Source organism: Triticum aestivum, chromosome 5B, assembly GCF_018294505.1.
Source record: "Triticum aestivum cultivar Chinese Spring chromosome 5B, IWGSC CS RefSeq v2.1, whole genome shotgun sequence".
Taxonomy (NCBI): Eukaryota; Viridiplantae; Streptophyta; class Magnoliopsida; order Poales; family Poaceae; genus Triticum; species Triticum aestivum.
This window is the reverse complement of record NC_057807.1, coordinates 316,354,975-316,361,480: the sequence shown is the minus strand read 5'-3', so window position 1 is coordinate 316,361,480 and position 6,506 is coordinate 316,354,975.

Here is a 6,506-nt window from a genome sequence, read left to right as displayed (position 1 = left end):
TGGTCCGCGTTCATTGCAAGGATGCTCGAGAGGACAAACTAGTGGCCCTTAGGGTGGCTAACACCAAGAAGCACGATTTGTGATCCTTCATGGAGACCTTCATCGCCGCCGCCACTCGGATTGCAGATGGAATCGACCTGGACGAGTTTGTTGCGCCTTCCAGCCCTCCACAGGAGAGGTAAAAAACTTCTGAGCTTGATACTTTAAATTTGCCTCAGTATGCCGAGTGATTTTTGTAACCGACAAACCTTAACAGGCCTAGCGCCTGAGCACTTTCGGTTCCGTTAGGTGTTATCCGAACTTGGACTCGACATTGAATATGTTTGCATTTGGTTTGAGGTGTCTTTTGTAGGTTAAAGCAAAGCGCTTATTGCAATCGACTTGTTCTCCAATACACTTAGGCGAGCACTGGGCTGCAGCTAAGCCCCCGAGTGGGAGGTCTGCTCTCCACTCGGTAGGATTCTCAAAAGCTTAGGCGAGCACTGGGCTGCAGCTAAGCCCCCGAGTGGGAGGTCCGTTCTCCACTCGGTAGGATTTTCAAAAACTTAGGCGAGCACTGGGCTGCAGCTAAGGCCCCCCGAGTGGGAGGTTTGCTCACCATTCGGTAGGATTTTATATACTTAGGCGAGCACTGGGCTGCAGCTAAGCCCCCGAGTGGGAGGTCTGCTCTCCACTCGGTAGGATTTTCAAAAACTTAGGCGAGCACTGGGCTGCAGCTAAGCCCCCGAGTGGGAGGTCTGCTCTCCACTCGGTAGGATTTTCAAAAACTTAGGCGAGCGCTGGGCTGCAGCTAAGCCCCCGAGTGGGAGGTCTTCTCTCCACTCGGTAGGATTTATATACTTAGGCGAGCGCTGGGCTGCAGCTAAGCCCTCGAGTGGGAGGTCTGCTCTCCACTCGGTAGGATTTTCAAAGGGTACCTCTAGAGAAGGAGGTAGCAGTCGACCTGCACCTCGTCCTCCTTGCAGAGCGTACGTTGTATTTGTGGCGTAGCTCGGAAGGAGAGGGTAGCTGTCGACCTGCACCTCGTCCTCCTCACAGAGCGCGTGTTGTATTTGTGGCGTAGCTCAGAAGGAGAGGGTAGCAGTCGACTTGCACCTCGTCCTCCTCGCAGAGCGCACGTTGTATTTGTGGCGTAGCTCGGAAGGAGAGGGTAGCAGTCGACCTGCACCTCATCCTCCTCGCAGAGCGCACGTTGTATTCGTTCTTAGGTGAGCGCAATGCTGCAGCTAAGCCTCCGAGTGGAAGGCTGGCTTACCACTCGGTAGGATTTTGTTTAACTTAGGCGAGTACTTGGACTGCAGCTAAGCCTCCGAGTGGAAGGCTGGCTTACCACTCGGTAGGATTTTGTTTAACTTAGGCAAGTACTTGGACTGCAGCTAAGCCTCCAAGTGGAAGGCTGGCTTACCACTCGGAAGGATTTTGTTTAACTTAGGCGAGTACTTGGACTGCAGCTAAGCCTCCGAGTGGAAGGCTGCCTTACCACTCGGTAGGATTTTGTTTAACTTAGGCGAAATGGATTTCGCAGCTAAGCCTTCGTGTGGGAGACTGGCTCACCACTCGGTTAGGATTTTTTTTACAAACTTAGGCGAATCGGATTCGCAGCCAAGCCACCCACTGGGGGATTGTTTTATATGGACAAAAGTAATAACAACTACTGGGAAAGCTATAAAGCTCTTGTCTTTGATAAATAAACTACAGGAGTACTTTTATTACAACTCATCCGAGTGAATACTTAAGTGTAAAAGGGGCGGAGAAGCTCCGCGTTCCAAGCTCGGGGCTCGTCAATCTGATGCTCGACGTTGTAAAGACGGTATGCTCCATTGTGGAGAACCTTGGTGACGATGAAGGGGCCTTCCCAAGAAGGAGCAAGCTTGTGTGGTTTCTGCTGATCCACTCGGAGAACTAAATCCCCTTCCTGGAAGGCTTGACTCTACACGTTTTTGGCGTGGAAGCGATGCAAGTCTTGTTGATAAATGGTTGATCTAATCAGAGCCATCTCTCTTTCTTCTTCTAAAAGGCCGACTGCATCCTGCCGCGCTTGTTCTGCTTCAGCTTCGGTGTAGAGCTTGACCCGGGGAGCATTGTGGAGGAGATCACTTGGCAAGACTGCTTTAGCTCCGTAGACCAAGAAGAATGGAGTTCTTCCAGTCGACCGGTTGGGCGTGGTCCTTAACCCCCAAAGCACCGAGGGAAGTTCGTCGACCCATGCGCCAACCGCATGCTTAAGATCACGCATCAAACGGGGTTTCAACCCTTTGAGAATCAAACCGTTGGCTCGTTCTGCCTGTCCATTCGACTGTGGATGGGCGACTGAAGCATAGTCGACTCGTGTGCCTTGAGATGTGCAGAAAGCTCTGAATTCTTCGGAATCAAAGTTTGACCCGTTATCAGTGATGATGCTCTGCGGGACTTCATATCTGAATATCAGTTCGCGGATGAAGCTGACAGCAGTACCGGCATCGAGGTTCTTGATGGGTTTGGCCTCAATCCACTTGGTGAACTTGTCGGCTGCTACCAGCACATGGGTGAAACCGCTTCTGCTTGTTCTCAAAGGGCCGACCATATCCAGCCCCCATACTGCAAAGGGCCAAACAAGTGGTATGGTCTTTAAAGCTGAGGCGGGCTTGTGTGACATATTGGAGTAAAATTGACATCCCTCACACTTGTCGACTATCTCCTTTGCCATTTCATTCGCTCTGGGCCAATAAAAACCAGCTCGGTATGCTTTAGCCACGATGGTCCGAGAAGACACATGATGGACACAGGTCCCCGAGTGGATGTCATTGAGAATCATTCGACCTTCCTCCGGTGTTATGCATTTCTGGCTGACTCCAGTCGCACTTTCTCTGTATAACTGACCCCTCATGATAGTGAAGGCTTTGGACCGGCGGATGATCTCTCGAGCTTCTTCTTCATTCTCGGGGAGTTCCTTTCTCAAAATATAGGAGATATAGGGCACTGTCCAATCAGGTGTGATGACCAAAACTTCCATGATCAAGTCGACCACAGCTGGGACCTCGACTTTAGTCGGATCTGTGGCGCTTTTGGGCTGCGGGGCTTCTTCAGTGAAAGGATCTTCTTGAACCGATGGTGTGCAAACATGCTCCAAAAACACGCCACTCGGAATGGCTTCCCTCTTGGAACCTATCTTCGCCAAGTCATCGGCTGCTTGATTTTTCAGTCGGGGAACATGATGGAGCTCTGACCCTTCGAATTTCTTTTCAAGCTTCCTCACTGCATTGCAGTATCAAGTCATGGCTGGGCTTCTAACGTCCCACTCCTTCATCACCTGATTGACCACCAAATCTGAGTCGCCATAAACCATAAGGCGACGGACGCCGAGTGAAATGGCCATGCGCAACCCATACAAAAGTGCTTCATATTCTGCTTCATTGTTGGAGGAATCAAAGTGGATCTGGAGCACATATCTGAGCTTATCTCCTCGGGGAGAAACCAATACTACTCCAGCACCAGAACCATTTAACATCTTAGAGCCATCAAAGAACATCAAAGAACATGGTCCAATGCTCCGAGTGAACTTGAGTCGGCTGCTGCTGTTCAATCCACTCAGCAAGGAAATCTGCTATAGCTTGGGACTTAATGGCTTTCTTTGCCTCAAATTTGATATCAAGGGGAAGGAGTTCAATCGCCCATTTAGCCACTCGACCAGTTGCATCTCTGTTGTGCAGAATCTCTGACAATGGTGCGTTGCTGAAGACTGTAATGTCATGATCAGAGAAATAATGGGCAACCTTCTTCATGGTCATGTAGATCCCATATACGAGCTTCTGGTAATGAAGATATCTTTGCTTCGATGGGGTCAGAACTTTAGAGAGATAATACACTGGGCGCTGAATTTTGAAGGTTTTACCTTCTTCTTCCCGCTCGACCGTAAGTACTGTACTGACGACTTGTCCTATGGCTGCAATGTAAAGCAACAGAGGCTCTTTGCTAATTGGAGCAGCAAGCACCGGCTGGGTGGAGAGTAGAGCTTTTAGCTCGGCAAACGCTGCATCAGCTTCTGGAGTCCACTCGAACTTGTCTGCCTTCTTCATCAGTCGGTAAAGAGGCAACGCCTTTTCACCGAGGCGAGAGATGAATCGACTTAACGCGACCAAGCATCCAGTAAGTTTCTGGACATTGTGCACACGCACAGGGCATTTCATTCGGAGTATGGTGCTAACTTTTTCTGGATTAGCATCGATTCCTCGCTCTGAAACGAGAAAACTGAGTAACTTTCCGCCAGGCACTCCGAATGTGCACTTTGATGGATTGAGCTTGATATCATATCTCCTGAGATTGGCAAATGTTTCAGCTAGGTCCGTCAACAGGTCGGAACCCTTTCGTGACTTGACTACGATATCATCCATGTATGCTTCCACGTTCCGACTGATTTGAGTGAGTAAACACTTTTGAATCATTCTCATGAACGTGGCTCCGGCATTCTTGAGGCCGAATGGCATGGTGATATAGCAGAAGCACCTGAATGGAGTGATGAAAGCTGTTTTGATTTCGTCAGGTCCATACAGACGGATCTAATGATACCCGGAATAGGCGTCTAGAAAAGACAATCTCTCGCACCCCACAGTCGAGTCGACAATTTGGTCGATGCGAGGGAGAGGAAAATGATCTTTTGGGCAGGCCCGATTGATATGTTTGAAATCAATGCACATGTGAAGTGAGTTGTCCTTCTTGGGAACCATGACGACATTGGCGAGCCACTCGGAGTGGTACACCTCTCGGATAAACTCTGCTGCAAGGAGCCGAGCCACCTCCTCGCCAATGGCTTTTTTCTTCTGAACGGCGGACCGTCGAAGATGTTCCTTAATAGGTTTCGCTTTTGAGTCGACTCTAAGGCGATGCTCAGCCAGTCCCCTGGGAACACCCGGCATGTCAGCTGGCTTCCATGCAAAGATGTCCTAGTTCACATGGAGGAACTGGATGAGCGCTTCTTCCTATTTGGAGTCGAGTGTTGTGGAAATATGGGTCGGAGCCGCGTTGGGGTCAGTCGGGTGGATATGAACTAGCTTCGTCTCCCCTGACGAATGGAATGCTGACTCTGTGGTAGGCTTCTTGGCCCGCAGCAAATCACTCGGATCTGCGTTTTTCTTGTATCCTTCCAGCTCTACCACTGTTATCTGGTCATCTGCGATCTTCGAGCCTTTCTGGAAACACTCTTCTGCCTTCTTCCGACTGCCGGTGATAGTGATCACTCCTTTTGGGCCAGGCATCTTTAATTTGAGGTACACATAACATGGTCGAGCCATGAAGCGGGCATAGGCTGGCCTTCCCAAAATGGCGTGGTAAGCGCTCTGGAAATCCACGACTTCGAATGTCAGCTTCTCTTTGCGGAAATGCTTCGAGTCACCGAACACTACATCCAAAGCTATTTGACTGAGTGACTCGGCCTTCTTTCCAAGAATGACTCCGTGGAAACTCATGTTGCTGGAGCTGAGCTTGGACATCGGAATGCCCATTCCCTTGAGCGTCTCTACATACAGTATATTCAACCCACCGCCGCCATCCATCAAGACCTTCGTCAGTCGAGTGCCTTCGACGACGGGGTCGACCACTAGCGCTTGCCTCCCAGGGGTGGCAATGTGAGTGGGGTGGTAGGATTGGTCGAACGTAATGGGAGTTTGCGACCATTTCAAATAGCTTGGTGTCGTTGGGGCGACCATATTGACCTCTCGGTTGATCACTTTCAGTCGACTTTTGCTCTCTACGTCAGCAAAAATCATCAGGGTGGAATTGACATGAGGGTACTCTCCATCACTGTCCTCCTTGTCCTCAGCCTTGTCCGACTCCTTATCTTTGTCCTTGGGCTGTTTCCCTTGGAACTGCTGGATTAAGAGCCGGCACTGGCGAGTGGTATGTTTCGGGTAGATGAAGTTACCCTCTTCGTCTTTCTTCGTGTGGATGTGACACGGCAGATCCATCACGTCATTACCTTCCTTATCCTTTACCTTCTTGGGGTTCCAAGATCCTTTGGGCTTCCCTTTGAATTTGCCCTGAGTCACGGCCAGAGCCTCTCCCGGAGCAGCTGGCTCGGCCTTCTGTTTCTGCTTCCGACTGGAGTTTCCTTTTTCCGACTGACTCGGCTTATACTTGCCACTCCAGAGCCTATCCTCTTCTTCGCCGTTGGCGTATTTGGTGGCAATCTCCATCATTCGACCCAGGGTCATATCTCCGGTTCAACCAAATTTCAGGCTCAACTCTCTGTTCTTAACACCATCCTTGAAGGCGCAGACCGCTTGGTGGTCCGACACATTCTCCACGGTATGATGCAAAGTGATCCATCTTTGGATGTAATCTCTCAGTGTTTCACTCGACTTTTGTACGCAGACTTGTAGCTCCGTCAATCCGGCCGGTCGCTTGCAAGTTCCCTCGAACGTCCTGACGAACACCCGAGAAAGATCTTCCCAGGTGTAAATGCTGCTAGGAGCTAACTGATTCAACCATGCTCTGGCCGAACCCTCTAGCATGAGTGGCAAATGCTTCATGGC